The sequence below is a fragment of the Triticum aestivum genome, chromosome 6A (assembly GCF_018294505.1).
Source record: "Triticum aestivum cultivar Chinese Spring chromosome 6A, IWGSC CS RefSeq v2.1, whole genome shotgun sequence".
Lineage (NCBI taxonomy): Eukaryota > Viridiplantae > Streptophyta > Magnoliopsida > Poales > Poaceae > Triticum > Triticum aestivum.
In genome coordinates this window covers 53,892,766-53,910,589 of record NC_057809.1, presented here as the reverse complement: position 1 = coordinate 53,910,589, position 17,824 = coordinate 53,892,766, and positions in this window count along the sequence as shown.

Here is a 17,824-nt window from a genome sequence, read left to right as displayed (position 1 = left end):
AAAGCCCATTAACATCCAAAAAAGATAATATAATAGCATGGAACAATAAAAAATTGTAGATACGTTGGAGACGTATCAATTAGCAATCATAGAAGACTATATGTTGGTTGAGTATGCAGAGCTCTTACTTGAACTCTGTTGAATAAGTTGAACTGCAATTGCTTGGTGACTGAGAACATAGGTTGTTGAGTTTCAGGAGGGTTAATTGTTTGAACCTTAACATGTGAATTGGTTGCTACTATAACATGAGAAGTTTTACAAGAAAGAATTGTTGTTATAATGCTAGGAAAAATGATTGAAATTATCATTGATCAAACTTATGCACTTTGCTAGCATTCACACTTCTTAATTTATTTATTTTATCATTTACATACTCGAGGATGAGTAGGAATTAAGGTTGGGGATGCTGATACGTCTTCAACGTATCTGAAATTTATGAAGTATTCATGATGTTATTTTACCATTCCTGGATGTTTTACACTCATTTTATAGCAACTTTATATCATTTTTTGGGACTAACCTATTGACCCAGTGCCCAGTGCCAGTTGTTGTTTTTTGCTTGTTTTTTACATTGCAGAAAATCAATATCAAACGGAGTCCAAACGCAACAAAACTCCACGGGGATTTTTTATGGACCAGAAGGAACCCAATGGGCTAGAGAAGCACCTGGGGGTGCCCCGAGGGGGGCACAACCCACCAGGGCGCGCCAGGCCCACCTGGCGCGCCCAGGTGGGTTGTGCCCACCTCGGTGGCCTCCTGTACCCCTTCTTTGCACTATAAATTCCCAAATATTCTGAAACCCATCGGGGTTAACCTAGATCAGAAGTTCCGCCGCCGTAGGGATCCGTAGCCACTGAAAACCAATCTAGACCCGTTCCGACACCCTACCGGAGGGGGGAATCATCTCCGGTAGCCATCTTCATCATCCCGACGGCCACCACGATGAGGAGGGAGTAGTCCACCCTCGGGGCTAAGGGTTTGTACCAGTAGCTATGTGTTTAATCTCTCTCGCTCGTGATCCGTATCATGGGCTTTGTTAATGTAGTCGGATCATATGATGTTTCTCCCCTCTATACTCTTATTGTGATGAAATGAATCTTTACCCTTTGAAGTTTTGTCTTGTCAGATTGAATATTCAGATATGAGAACACATGATATATGTCTTGCGGTGTGAATACTTGAGGTGACAATGAGGTATCATATTGATTCACTTGTCATATGTTATGGTATTCAACTCGCGGATTCCCGCAGTGATATTGGGGTAATCTATGCATAGGGGTTGATGCATGTTTTTATTATCTTTTTCCGACGGATACCTTGGGGTATCTTTATAGTTATTTGTGTGGATTGATTATTATGAATATTAATTTGCTTTGGTGTTATTCTAGTATGAACTCTTCAATAGATCGAACAGAAAGAATAGCTTTGAGGTGTCCGTACCCTACAAACAATTCCCATATTTTGTTATCCGCTAATAGGAACTCGGGAGTGATTCTTTATTGTACTTTGAGGGATAATCATATGATCCAACTATGTTAGCACTATTGAGAGATTGCACTAGTGAAAGTACAAACGGTAGGCCTCATTTTTAAGCATTGCAACACCGTTTTTGTGCATGTTTACTATTAGTCACCTTGCTGTTTTTATAATTTCAGATTACAAAAACCAATATCTACTATCCATATTACACTTTTATCACCATCTCTTCGTCGAACTAGTGCACCTATACAATTTGCCATTGTATTGAGTGTGTTGGCAAGGGATTGCTTGTATTTGGTTGCAGGGTCATTTGAGAGAGACCATCTTCATCCTACACCTCTCACGGATTGATAAACCTTAGGTCATCCACTTGAGGGAAAATTGCTACTGTCCTACAAAACTCTGCGCTTGGAGGCCCAGCATGTGTCTACAAGAATAAAGTTGTGAAGTAGACATCATAACCATCAACGGTGGCTTTTGGCTCCAGTGATCCACCATCTGGTTGCAACAACCATAAAGAAGAAAGAATGGGGAAAAGGGGAGCAATGCAACCTTGAGTACTCATCCAAAGTACTCGCAAGAATCAGATATATACTAAGTATGCATTGGTATCAAATGGAAGGGTTGTATCTATGGACTGAACTGCAGAATGCCAGAATAGAGGGGAAGGCCTAGCCTATTGAAGACTAGCATCTTCAAGCAGCTCCAAGCATCTTGCAGCATGTAGAAGAGTAAAGAATAGCAGTTTATATTTAACAAACATGTTGTAGTATTAACGCCTAGAGATCCTTCCTCGACTCCCTACGAGAAAGCAATCTCGGAGCCACATTTCCATCACATATCTCAATTAACCAGTTCTAGTTGTAATAGATCAGGATACAAGTCTGAACGTCCATTACCATGGACATGGCTATTAATAGATAATCTTCCCCACAGGGGTGCACCACGTTTTCCAACACACATGATTACTCTGGCCGGACACACTTTTCTGGATCAATGCATGGCCTCGGAAGATCAACACGTCATAGCCCTACCTAGGCTGAGCAAAGAGGTCCCCGCCGGTCTACATCCTAAGCACTCTGGGGTCAGGGCCCATCGCCCGTTGCACTCCGGGTCGTTGTGCGACGAGTCGGGACAAGCACCACCTCATACTGGATGGCACTTGCCTGACAGGGCCACAATGCTGAACTGGACGTCTGACAAAGCTTCGGATGATACTGCGACGCCGAGGCCCATAACTATTCCTACGTGGTGGTTAGTGTGTAAAGGCCAGAGCCAACTCAGAACAACTACCCAAACCTGTTAGTGCATTCAGGGCTCACGGAGACGAGCAGAGACTCATGATAATGTAACCCTGTCGCCCCATCTCATGGACTTACAGCAAGGGCCCAGAATGCCCGATCGTGCCATGTAGAAAACTCGCTGGTGCTCTACGGTCCCGCCCGACTTTCACATCAACTCGCGGGTACCCCTCAGGGCCGACCCAACTTCAACAATGGTCTCAAGTAAAGTCAAAGTAATCATGTGTCCAAACATCAAGGGGAAAACCCGAGGAATCACCCTCAGTGGATTCCACTCGATGTAATCATCAAGGTGAACATATGAGGAACCACCCTCAAGGTTCGCACTTGAGGGGTTGCACGACAGAGTCATATCGGGAGTGGTTAAGGATGAATCACCCTCGATAACCGTGACCAAATAGCTACACTATAGAGTCATCATCAGGAGTGCGTTATGAGGTATCACCCTCGGCACTCGATAATAGCTCTGTAGAGTCAAGCAACAAAATCAGCGTGATGTGATGTGAGGTGTAGAGCTCTGGTCGTCGATCACGCTGATCGAATCGTCGATGGTGAAGCAGGGGCAACATGGACAAGGTGGGGGTCACTAATGGATCACTAACCAACCTATACTAAGCAGTTTAGGATAATCAGGTAGGTACAATAAGCAGGTTACAAAAGTAGGCTATGCATTAGAATAGGAGCAATCAATTACAATAGCAAAATCTAATGCAAGCATGAGAGAATGGAATGGGCGATATCGGGATGATCAAAGGGCGGGCTTGCCTAGAAGCTCTGCTCAAAGGGAAGAAGGATCGTCGATGATGTAGTCGATCACAGCGGCATCAGTATTGGTCTGGGCTGTTAATGGGGTATCGGATCCAAAACCGGACCCGATAGCTTAACAGCGACCCATTACGGTGGATGCCACATATCGGTTACCCTTGACGAAAGCACTTCCATCACACGTCATTTATCGTCATGGAAGTGAACACTTCCGTGATGATAATTTTGGTATTGTCATGGAACACTTCTACGACGACACATGTATGACTATCTTGATTCTGTCATAAAATCGTCATGGATGTACAAACATGACAGAAAAGGTGACCTACTGTGACAAACACGTATCATCACAGAAGTGTGTTTTTTTGTAGTGCTACCACCAACGCTAGTGGACCCGGATTGTCAACCCGGGATGGGTGATCGTCTCTACTCCATGTGATTGGTTGCTCTAACCACCGCAAGTATTGAGGTATCGCCGGCTTAATTGCGCTGACCGCGCGTTTATGAACCTTCTGATCTCGCTTGCAGAGACTTGTGGTAAAAACATGATACTGGCCACTATTAAGCTGCTTTGGATTACTCTGGTACCCTAACTGATGCTGATGGTTACCCTGGCCAGACTATTGGTTATAACCGACCTGGTTGCCTTGTCCTTGATACCCAGAATTTGAGCCGACGCCACCAAAGTCAGGCCCGTGTGAGCCGGATCCTGACCCACCAGGCGGGCCATTATTGTTACCATGATTCTGATTGAAGTTGGAATTCTTGTACTCTCGCGTGATGAAACGGCCCTTCCAAGCATGAGCCGCTGGCTTATTGGCCAGACTGTGTTCCGAGCAAGGTTCGTTCATCATCACCTCAAGATTAAATTTTGGCCCTCCAATGGCCTGCTTACCATTGCCATTACGGCGCTGGCTTTTATACCCATTGTTGGCTGCAAGATCTGTCCCACCATCAGGTTGTCTGCGCTTACTGCCTTTACCCTGGTTGTGACCATTATGCCCGATCACATTCTGTTGTTGTCCCTTTCCATTACCACTTTTATTTTCCTTCTTGGATTTTTCATCATCAGATCCATGATCTTTGGTGGTATCAGAGTTGGCATACTTGATGAGAGCTGCCATGAGCTCTCCCATGTCATTATAGTGATGCTTAAGCCGCCCAAGCTTCTACTTAAGGGGGATAAAATGACAATTCTTCTCCAAGACTAGAACAGCTGAACCTGCTACAATGGTATCTGATGAATGAATGATAGCTAAGACCTGGTGGACCCAATGGTGGGCCGACTCATCCTCCCACTGTACACAGTTATCCAAGTCAATAATAGTCAGAGGATGCTTACACGTTCCCTTAAATTTTTGGATGAAGCATGTCTGCAACTCGGCCCATGAATTTATGGAATTGGCGGGTAATCCATTCAACCAAGTACGAGCCGATCCATCCAACATCATGGTGAAGTACTTGGCACATACAACATCATTAACACCTAGCATCTCCATCACTAGCTCATAACTTTCAATCCAGGCTTCATGTAGAAGATCAGCTGTGTAATTAGGCACCTTACGAGGACCCTTGAAATCCTTGGTCAAACATTCATTGCGTAGAGCCGGTACTAGACACGGCACACCAACTGTCCTACAAGTCATCCTAGCTGCAATGGTTGCCGAAGGGTGTACTGGATACTGCTAATGAGCCCCCAATTGAGCCGCCAATTTCGCCTCACGACGGGCTCTAGCCTGATCCACAAGGGCCTGAGAATTATTATCATCACGGGCCGAGTTATGTCCACGGGGCGGGTCATCATTATGAGGCGGGTTACGACGCCACTCACTGCTGGAAACTACCCGTGACATAATGCGCCGGCTATAGCTTCGACTTGGGTGGGGAGTTGAGTGAACACGCTCATGACTGTATGAGTAGGCCGCCTTATAAGTGCATCTAGTGCCCCTTAGTGATTTTGGTGTATTGAAGACTTATAGGGTAAGGGACTAATGCGTTTGTGAGTGTACACAGGTCTATAAGTCTATGAGGAGTTTCATATTTACAGAGAAAGTCGACCCCTAAAAATGAATGTCTTCGACTGAAGACTTTGGATTTCTAAAGACTTTTAAAGTGAAGAAATTGGTGTGACCGTGAAGACTTGTTATTCATACGAGGAACATGAAGTGTGAAGACTTTTGTTTTCGTAGTTTCATTTTCTCTTTCTTGAGTCATAGGGAACATCGTACTATTAAAGGGGGTAGAGGTAAAACTAAGGAAAAAGCTTCCAAGTGATGCTCAACTCAAAATCCAACACCTACCAATCCCTTCGAGTGAAGCCATTGGAAATCTCATATAGTTCAGTCAATTTCTTCAGTGACAGAGACGAAGTTCTTCTGGTCTCTGAGGAATTTGTACTGACTGAGGAGTTAGGAATTCGACAGTGCGGATTTCCTACAAGTGAGGAACATGATAGCCCTGAGGAATTTGATAGTCAAATTTCCGACCATTGCTGTGCTATGCGCCAGCTGACCCAAAAATATCTACCCACCTAACGTTCATATTATTGAAGGGCATTTATGTCTTATCATGTCGGGCTGCTCCCTATGCTATAAATAGCTGCTCTGTACAACCACTAGCTGGTTGGCTGCTTCGCGAGAAACTGACACATGTCATTGAGAGCATCCCATCCTCCGAGGACTTTGAGCGAAAATCATCGAGTGAGGAAAAACCCAAAACCCCAAACCAAACACCTACAACCCAAAGTGATTGAGCATCACTAAAGAGATTATTCCTGTGTGGAACCGATGCTTGTTACCTTTCAGGACTGTGCATCCTCCAGACGGTTAGGCATCATGGTCTAGAGCATCCAAGAGGAAATTGTGGATCGCCGAGTGACCAAACCTGTGAAGGTTTGCAAGTCACCTGAAGACTTACCAAGAGTGATTGGACGAGGTTTGTGTGACCTTAGTTCAAGGAGAATACGATGAGGACTGTGTGTCCGGGACTGTGTGTCCTCGGGTTTAAATACCTAGCCCCTCTAACCAGACGTACACCTATCACAGCAGTTGGAACTGGTCTACCAAATCATTGTCTCCACCAAGCTTACTAGTTCTAGTTCCTCAACCCTTTCATTTCTTCATTACTGTGTTGTGTACCTATTCATATCTGTTTGAAGACTTTGACTGAAGAATTTCACAATTTCCTCAGTTCAATTTCTTCAGTCTGCTTGTCTTCATTCTGTTTTATCCTGTGCTTACACTTTCTGTACTCTGTGTTTTGTTTCCAATCCATCATGATGTCCATGCTTCTGTTATGTCATGTCTGCATCTGAGTACTTATTCCGCTGCAAGTAGTTCTTTGCTTAGGAATTTCCTCACCCTGAAATTCCTCAGAGAATAACAACAACAACAACAACAACAAAGCCTTTAGTCCCAAACAAGTTGGGGTAGGCTAGAGGTGAAACCCATAAGATCTCGCAACCAACTCATGGCTCTGGCACATGGATAGCAAGCTTCCACGCACCCCTGTCCATAGCTAGCTCTTTGTCGATACTCCAATCCTTCAGGTCTCTCTTAACGGACTCCTCCCATGTCAAAATCGGTCGACCCCGCCCTCTCTTGACATTCTCCGCACGCTTTAGCTGTCCGCTATGCACTGGAGCTTCTGGAGGCCTGCACTGAATATGCCCAAACCATATCAAACGATGTTGGACAAGCTTCTCCTCAATTGGTGCTACCCCAACTCTATCTCATATATCATCATTCCGGACTCGATCCTTCCTCGTGTGGCCACACATCCATCTCAACATACGCATCTCCGCCACACCTAACTGTTGAACATGTCGCCTTTTAGTCGGCCAACACTCCGCGCCATACAACATTGCGGGTCGAACCGCCGTCCTGTAGAACTTGCCTTTTAGCTTTTGTGGCACTCTCTTGTCACAGAGAATGCCAGAAGCTTGGCGCCACTTCATCCATCCGGCTTTGATTCGATGGTTCACATCTTCATCAATACCCCCATCCTCCTGCAACATTGACCCCAAATACCGAAAGGTGTCCTTCCGAGGTACCACCTGGCCATCAAGGCTAACCTCCTCCTCCTCACAGCTAGTAGTACTGAAACCGCACATCATGTACTTGGTTTTAGTTCTACTAAGCCTAAACCCTTTCGATTCCAAGGTTTGTCTCCATAACTCTAACTTCCTATTTACCCCCATCCGACTATCGTCAACTAGCACCACATCATCCGCAAAGAGCATACACCATGGGATATCTCCTTGTATACCCCTTGTGACCTCATCCATCACCAATGCAAAAAGATAAGGGCTCAAAGCTGACCCCTGATGCAGTCCTATCTTAATCGGGAAGTCATCGGTGTCGACATCACTTGTTCGAACACTTGTCACAACATTATTGTACATGTCCTTGATGAGGGTAATGTACTTTGCTGGGACTTTGTGTTTCTCCAAGGCCCACCACATGACATTCCGCGGTATCTTATCATAGACCTTCTCCAAGTCAATGAACACCATATGCAAGTCCTTCTTATGCTCCCTATATCTCTCCATAAGTTGTCGTACCAAGAAAATGTCTTCCATGGTCGACCTCCCAGGCATGAAACCAAACTGATTTTTGGTCACGCTTGTCATTCTTCTTAAGCGGTGCTCAATGACTCTCTCCCATAGCTTCATTGTATGGCTCATCAGCTTAATTCCACGGTAATTAGTACAACTATGAACATCCCCCTTGTTCTTGAAGATTGGTACTAATATACTCCGTCTCCATTCTTCTGGCATCTTGTTTGCCCGAAAAATGAGGTTGAAAAGCTTGGTTAGCCATACTATCGCTATGTCCCCGAGACCTTTCCACACCTCAATGGGGATACAATCAGGGCCCATCGCCTTGCCTCCTTTCATCCTTTTTAAAGCCTCCTTCACCTCAGACTCCTGGATGCGCCGCACAAAACGCATGCTGGTCTCATCAAAGGAGTCATTCAGTTCAATGGTAGAACTCTCATTCTCCCCATTGAACAGCTTGTCGAAGTACTCCCGCCATCTATGCTTAATCTCTTCGTCCTTCACCAAGAGTTGGCCTGCTCCGTCCTTGATGCATTTGACTTGGCCAATATCCCTCGTCTTCCTCTCCCGGATCTTAGCCATCTTATAGATGTCCCTCAGAGAATAATTTATAAAAATCGCCTATTCACCCGCCCCCCTCTAGTCGACTTAACGCACTTTCAATTGGTATCAAAGCAAGGTACTCCTTTGTTCTGTGTGATTTTGGTTTAACTGCCTGGAGTTTTAGTTATGTCGACCGCATGAATGAAGACTATGACATGCCCCATCTTTGACAGTCATGATTATCCCATGTGGAAGGCCATGATGAAGAAGCGTATCATGTCGATGAACAGCGAACTCTGGACCGTCACCGTCACTGAGATTGGTCATACTGGCCTATGCAAGATGGCGGAGACTGATGATATTCTCAAGTACACGCTACTCAACTTCACGGTGAAGGACATCATCTGCTCCGGCTTGTCACAAAATCAGTCCAGGAACGTTATGCATCTCTGCCATGCGAAGCTCATCTGGGACCGACTCTCTGAGGTCTATGAAGGTCATCGATCTCACCATGAACCCTAGTTTGAAGATTTCATGGAATCGCGCAAGGCTATGACTTTCAATCCAGAATCATCATCCTCTGCACCATGCCTTATGGAAAAAGGTGCCAAGGTAACCGAATGCTACTTATCTGAGTCCAGTGATGATGAATCTGGTGATGAATTTGGACACAGTTATGTCAAACTTGCTTCCCTTGCCCCTAAACAACAAAGAGCTTTGGAAAAAGTTCAAAACATGCTAGATGAGAGCGATGATATGTTGGGTGAAGAAATGGATCGTTCTAAAGCTTTGGCTGAAAGTCTTCAGGGACTTCAGTCCAAGTTTGACAATCTTCAGAGTCATCATAACACTATCTTATCTGATCATGAGAAGCTTTCTTATGAATTTCTTCAAAGAAAGCAAGATCTTGAGAAGTTAAGAGTGATTTATGAAGATCTTCATAAGGAGCGTGATTCATTACTTGCTCAACAAATCAGCGCTACCCAGGAAGAATTTAATCATCCATGTTTGAAGTGCATTGAACGTGAATCTGCTAATTCTTCACCTGAATGTTCAAATGCTTCTATTGCTAAAAATTCTTCAACTGTCTCAGCTATCACAAATTCCTCATCTGAGGATGCTGTGAGTATCACTAACCATGCAGGGTTGAAGGAATTGTATATGAAAGGCATGTACAAAAGCCTCCAAGGGCATCAGGCTCTTTGTGATGTGCTTAAAAAGGAGATCCACAACAGGAACCCTAGGAAAGAGGGTATTGCCTTTAAGAGGAAACTCAATGCTGATGGGATCTAGTGGAAACCTGAGCAGTATCCCAAAACCTCATGGGTTGCTGCAAATGGACCTTTAGTGGATCCATCTACTTTATCTGGCTTTACATGTGAATCTTCATATTCTTCTGATGGGTCATTTGACTCTAATTACAAACTATTCAAAAATAAGAATGGTGAAGTATTTGCTAGATATGTTGGCACTAATTGCAGGAACGGCCCTCCTATGAAGAAAATCTGGGTTCCCAAAAGGTGCCTTGAAAGTCTTCAGGTGAATTTCATCATGACACCACCTATGAAGAATAGGAACCCCAGATCAATTTCTTCATATCGACTAAAGTCTTCATATGGATCCAAGTCCTCATATGGACCACATTCCTCACATGGATCAAAGTCCTCACATGAACATCATCGTGCTAACACCTCTGTTTCATAGGGAAAGGCTAAGGATTATGGATATGTGTACAATTCTTCAAATCATTATGTTCATAAATCCTCAAAGAATTTCTCTGCTTACTCATATGCTTACCCTAACCCCTCTTATGCGAAACAAAGTGGATTGGCATCTATGCCACCTTTCTCTTATGGAGCTCGCAGAATGATGAACTCTTTGCCACCTCTTCAGATGTGGGTGGTGAAGAAAAAGAATTAATCTCTTATGCAGGGTCAGGTCTCCAGACGTACTTAAACGTCTGAAAATTTTGCTGGAGACCTGAATATGCTTGAAAGGACGCAAGCTAATCATGAAGAAATGAATTTTCATTTCTCACGTCCTCACATTGCTATATCTGTTCTATTGCTTGATGAAATTGATCTAATGAATTTGATGTCGTATTTTTCATTAATGAAGTATATGAGTTCGTAAGCTGCACTAATTCATCTGCAGGATGATCAACCCAAAGCCACTGAGTGGGTCCTTGATAGTGGATGTACAAATCACATGACTGGTGACAAGAATCTATTGATGAATGCTCCCTTATCTCCATCACATCTAAAGCATATCACCTACGCTGACAATGGAAAAAGCAAGGTATTGGGTCTAGGTAAGGTTGCAATGTCAAATGATCAACACATGGACAAAGTCATGCTTGTCGAGTCCTTAGGGTTCAACCTCATGTCTGTCTCAATGCTTTTTGATCTTGATATGGTTGTTGTCTTTGGCAAGTATCGTTGTGTTGTGATCATGGAAGCTGACAATTCCAAAGTCTTCGAAAGCTTTAGGAGAGGAGATTTTTATATTGTTGATTTCTCTACAGGACCCCAACCTGCTACATGTCTACTTGCAAAAGCTTCAGAAGGCTGGCTATGGCATCGACAACTTGGTCATGCTGGGATGAGGAACTTGCACACGCTCACGAAGAAAAAAGCATGTCATTGGCATCGAGGGTGTCAAATCCTCAAGGACCATTTGTGTGGAGCTTGTGAAGCTGGAAAGATGACCAAGGCCAAGCATCCCTCAAAGACCATCATGACTACCACTCGTCCATTTGAATTGCTTCACATGGATCTCTTTGGCCCTACTCACTATGCCACATTTACTAATGCTGCATCTTTATATGGCTTTGTCATTGTTGATGATTATTCTCATTATACATGGGGGCATATCATCACTTACAAAACTAAAGTGCAGGAAGTCTTCAAACGATTTTCCTCGAGGCCTTCAACCAACTTTGGTGTGAAGATCAAGCACATCAGAAGTGACAATGGAACTGAGTTCAAGAACACTGGTCTTGATGAACTTGGTATTACTCATGAGTTATCTACTCCTTATACTCCTCAGCAGAATGGCATCGTGGAGCGCAAGAACGGGACTCTTGTTGAGATGACCCACATTATGCTTGATGAGTACAAGACGCCTCCTCGCTTCTGGCCTGAGGCAATTGACACTGCGTGCCACATCATCAACAAAGTATATCTTCACAAATTCTTCAAGAGGTCTGCATATGAACTCCTCACTGCCAAGAAACCGAACGTGAGTTATTTCAAAGTCTTTGGTGCTAAATGCAGGATTAGAGATCCTCATCACAGTTCTAAATTTGCACCGAAAGCACATGAAGGTTTTATGCTTGGTTATGGTAAGGACTCGCACACCTACAGAGTCTTCAACACCTATCACCACAAGGTTGTTGAAACTGTAGATGTGCGGTTCGATGAGACTAATGGCTCGCAAAGAGAGCACCTACCTCCTGTGATAGATGAAATGCCTCCTGAGGAATCTATTAAGTTCAAGGCTACTGAGGATGTCATTCCTACCAAAGAATCTGCTGAAGAAGTCATTCCAGAACGTGAAGAACATCATGCTGGCATTTTTGAAGAAAATGGCTCTGAAGAAAATGCTGAGCAAATTCCTCATCATCAACCAGCTCATCCTCACGTCGCTAATGAAGTGCAGATTGAGAAAATCATCAGCGACATCAATGCACCAAGTCCTCTCACATGCTCAAAAGCTTCACATTTATCTAAATTTTGTGGGCACTTTGCTTTCATCTCTATCACAGAGCCCACTAAGATAGATGAAGCATTTCTGGAGCCCGAGTGGATTCAAGCTATGCAAGAGGAATTGCATCAGTTCGAGCTCAACAACATCTGGGAACTTGTCAAGCGACCAGACCCTCGCAAGCACAATATCATTGGCACAAAATGGATCTACCGCAACAAGCAAGATGAAAGCACCTGTTGAAGGCTTGAAGGAATAAGGCACGACTTGTAGCTCAAGGCTACACACAGGTTGAAGGAATAAGGCACGACTTGTAGCTCAAGGCTACACACAGGTTGAAGGAATTGATTTCAATGAAACTTTTGCACCTGTTGCTAGACTTGAAGCAATTCACATATTACTTGCTTATGCTAACCATTGTAATATCATCTTATATCAAATGGATGTGAAAAGTGCATTCCTTAATGGTAAGCTTGAGGAAGAAGTATATGTTGCTCAACCCCCAGGTTTTGAAGATCCAAAGCATCCTGACAAAGTCTTCAGACTTCATAAGGCCCTCTATGGCCTCAAGCAGGCCCCTCGGGTGTGGTATGATACTTTGAAGGAATTCCTCATGAAGAAAGGCTTCAAACCTGGTTCACTTGACCCAACTCATGATGAATTATTCGTGTGCCAAATATATGTTGATGATATCATTTTTGGTTGTACTGACCAATGTTACAGTGATGAATTTGCCTACATGATGAGTGAAGAATACCAAATGTCTATGATGGGAGAATTGAAATTCTTCTTAGGTCTTCAGATTTGTCAACAGTGCAATAGCATATTCATATCTCAGGAAAAATACCTCAAGGATGTATTGAGAAAATTCGACATGCGAGATTGCAAAGGCGTCAAAATCCCTATGCCCACAAATGGCCATCTATGCACTGATGAAAACGGTATTGACTTCGATCAAAAGGTATACCGCTCCATGATTGGTTCTTTATTGTATTTATGTGCATCTAGGCCAGATATTATGCTTAGTGTTTACATGTGTGCCCGTTTTCAAGCTACACCGAAGGAATCACACCATAAGGTTGTGAAGCATATTCTTCGATATCTAGCTCACACTCCAACATTTGGGTTATGGTATCCCAAGGGCTCTTCTTTTGATCTCATTGGATATTCAGACTCTGACTATGCTGGTGATCGTGTGGACCGCAAGTCAACATCATGCACATGCCATTTCCTCGGACGATCCTTGCTCTATTGGTCTTCGATGAAAAAGAATTGCGTATCACTCTCTACTACTGAAGTTGAGTACATTGTTGCTGGATCGTGTTGTGCTCAATTACAATGGATGAAGCAAACTCTAAAGGACTACGTCATCAATGTGAAGAATGTGCCACTCTATTGTGACAATGAGAGTGCCGTCAAGATTGCTCATAATCCAGTTCAGCACTCGAAGACAAAGCACATTCAGATCTGTCATAATTTTCTTCGTGATTATGTGTTGAAGGGCGACGTCTCCACCGAGCACGTGAAGACTGAAGAACAATTAGCCAATATATTCACAAAGCCCTTGAATGAGAAGAGATTTAGCAAGTTGCGGTGCGAGCTAAATATCTTAGAATCTTCGAATGTCCTTTGAAAAGGACACACATCCTAACACTTGTGCAAAATTGATGACTTAGATGTGCAACACATGAAGTAACGTTCTTCTTCAATCAATGAAGACTAACCCTCTAAGTGTGAAGAAATTAATGAAGAATTTGATTCTCAGAGCCCTAAGATAATTGTACACGGTGTCTGAAATCATCATTCTTATACGGTGGGTCACGCCACCAACAAAAGTTGAAAATCTTCAATTTGAGTTTTCTTATTTATGAAATTCCTTAGTTTTTCAAATTCTTCAACTTTGCAATGTCTTCACTATTTCGGTCGTTTTTCTTCATTGGCTATATAAATATATGAGTTTATCTCCTCTACAACATTCACTTATTGCTATTTCTTCAAGTTTTTTCTAAGTGAATGTGATCGGACCCTTCCCCCTCTATGCTAAACTCAACCCAGTCTGTTCACAAATTCCTCATGTGTGTTCTATTTGAAACCCGTTCATAATCTTCAATGTGTCCTTGTCAGCTGAAGAATTTGTGAACGAAACATTAAAATTTTCATATCTGAATTTTCGGTTTTTGTCGCTCAAACCGTTCCACATTCCATGAAAATACTTATCTATTCACCCATGATCTCACACGATCTCCACCTCATAGTACGTGGGTAACACATGTCACACAGATGAGAAAGGTCAGGGGCACGTTCATCCATTTTCCTCAAATGAGGAGTTTTGCACCGTGGCTATATATACCCCTTCTATTCCTCAGTCTGTTTTGCGTCGCCGCTACTTCATCGCCGTCGATGAGCAAGAGCTTCACTGCCTCGACCTCATTGTCGTTGTACTCGCGCCGGCAGCGGATTTCTTCACTCCGCCGCCATAGCTGTCTTCCACTGCAAGTTAGGGCGTGAAAGATCTAGACTGACGAACTTCCAATCTACATGCCCAGTTCATCGTATTCTTGTCAAGGGTAATTAAAAGCTACTTTTACTGCCCTTATTGATTCCAGTGATTTTGTCAAAATCTTCAAAAGGTGTTTATTCTTCAAATCTTCACACTCTAAACACCTCACACAAACATCTGTTCTTGAATTGGTTCCTAAGCCATGATTTTTCTTCAAGATTCCTTAATTGTGTGGATTTTCAATCTACACAACTCTGGAACCTAAGTCAAGGAACGCTTAGTGAAATTCCTCAAGACACATCTGGTCAAATTCCTCAAACTTGTTCTTTTTGCAAAAACTTCCGAGAATGCATATGAACTCTCCAAATTCTTCGCACCTATACTCTGTTCACAGGTACACATGTCTACTGCAGAATCACTAGGTTCTCATCAACTTAACTCATTTGCAGCATTCCTCGAAGAAAAACTGCATACCTCTTCAGAGAAGTCAACTGTTCAAAATCCTCAGCTGAAGAAAATGGCTGATGGGAAGAAACCTCAGAAGGGAGGAAAGAAGTTGGAAGTCAACACTGCATTTGAAATCCCTGAAGACATCTATGCAGGGTATTGCACTCTAGATGAGGCAATTCATGGAAAATAAATGAAGAATGAGCGCAAAGTGCGCATTCAGAAAATAGAGAGGAGATGGGCCAGAGAATGGAGGGAGTACAGATATGTGATTCCCAAGTACATGAAGAAATTCGCTATACACCCTCCATGCCCATGACCTCCCTTGGCACCAGGACAAGTTGCTGATCCCTCAAGCATCAGACGAGGTGAGGAATTTCCTACGGAATATGCCAAGCATCAAGCTAAGTTAGACAAAGTAGCAAAAGAGGCAGTGAAGAAATTCAATGAAGACTCTGTTGCTACTGCTGCCACTGCTGAGGCCTCTGATAGAAGCCCAAGATGGCTATGCCATAGAAGCCCGCACATAAGCCGGGTGTCGGTGTCAAAACCGGCGGATCTTGGGTAGGTGGTCTCGAACTGTGCGTCTAAGGCGGATGGTAATAGGAGGCAGGGGACACGATGTTTTACCCAAGTTCGGGCCCTCTTGATGGAGGTAAAACCCTACGTCCTGCTTGATTTATTCTTGATGATATGAGTATTACAAGAGTTGATCTACCACGAGATCAGAGAGGCTAAACCCTAGAAGCTAGCCTATGGTATGATTGTATGTTGTCCTACGGACTAAAACCCTCCAGTTTATATAGACACCGGAAGGGGCTAGGGTTACACAAGGTCGGTTACAAAGGAGGAGATATACATATCCGTATTGCCTAGCTTGCCTTCCACGCCAAGTAGTGTCCCATCCGGACACGAGATGAAGTCTTCAATCTTGTATCTTCATAGTCCAACAGTCTGGCCAAAGGATATAATCCGGCTATCCGGATACCCCCTAATCCAGGACTCCCTCAGTAGCCCCCGAACCAGGCTTCAATGACGATGAGTCCGGCGCACAGTTGTCTTCGGTATTGCAAGGCGGGTTCTTCTCCATCTTCCGAGTGTTTGTAAAGCAGTGTCCGGTCCCATAAATGTTTGGACCTCTTGGCTTCTGTGCCCAATAAGGGCTATCTCCCATGCGTCGAATGAATACAAGGCGCCAGGGCATTTTTATATTCACCCTCCTAGCCAGATAAATAAATTGTCTATTAAAGATATGGGGATCCTTAGATCCAATCCATACCCTCCTCCCCCGGTGAGAATCCGTCAAAGCGCGTTTCGAAAAGATCCATTCCAGCATGGCCGACCTCCGCAGCTCCTCCTCCCGCCCCCGTAGCCCTAAGCCCGGTGATTGGGAGAGGTGTTCAGTCCCGCATAGTCGATGAGTCGAACTGCAGACTAAGGGACTTCTCCCTCCGGCGTATATGGTGCCTGTTCGAGCCGGGCTTGCTACCTACAATGGCGGGGAGCAAGCGGAGAGATTTCCCTGCCCCTCTATGGGGGAACGGGTCTGCCTTGTTCCCTATTTATTAAGGGGACTAGGATTTCCAATTCATCCATTCCTCCGCGGGCTCCTGGAGTTCTACGGCCTCCAATTACACAATTTCACCCCCGCCTCCATCCTACATATCGCCGGCTATGTTGCTCTCTGCGAGTTGTTCCTGGGCTACGAGGCTCACTTCGAGCTATGGAAAAGGCTATTTTGCGTCGTCCCTCGCACACAGAGGGGGTCACTTTATCAAGTGGGCGGAGCCGAAATATGGCGCATCGCCGATACCGGATACCTGTCCGGTACCCCGAAGAAGTCGTCCGAAGACTGGCCCTCAGAATGGTTTTATATGGAGGACGTTCCCCTTCCGGACCCTATTCGGCAGGGTCTTCCTGAGTTCAACAATGCTCCTCTGAAGAAACACCGAAGTTGGCGCCCACGGAGCCCCCAGGTGGAAGACAATGGAGAAGTCCTCTATCTGATGAACCGGATTAAAGCACTGGCTCGATCAGGATTGACAGTAATCAAAGTTATGTCGATTTGCATAATGCGGGGAGTGCAACCACTTCAATATCGTGGACACCCCTTGTGGTGTTTTAACGGGGAGGATGATGCCACCCGCTGCAGGCGTAAGGGTCCGGACAATGATGTCGCTTTAGCGAAAATTCTGTCCGAATTGTTCAAGGGTGAGGAAGAGGAGTTCACCAGCATCAAGCCACGTGATGGATTCTCTATGTACAATCCTCCAAGCTGGGTAAGTTATATCTCCCTACTCCCATTTCTCCCGCATTCTTTGTCGTAAGTATTCACATCGCCACTTTGCGGCAGGAACTGCGAAAATCCATAAAGGAGGTCAGCAGCCCTTCTCCACAACCAAAGGACCCTGACCGGGCCCTCGACTCCAGACTTGAAGAAGATCTGGTTATATTCGTGGAGCTGATAGACCGACAGTTCTATCAGTTAAGCTGCGATGATGCCATGGTGGCCATTACGGCCGACTA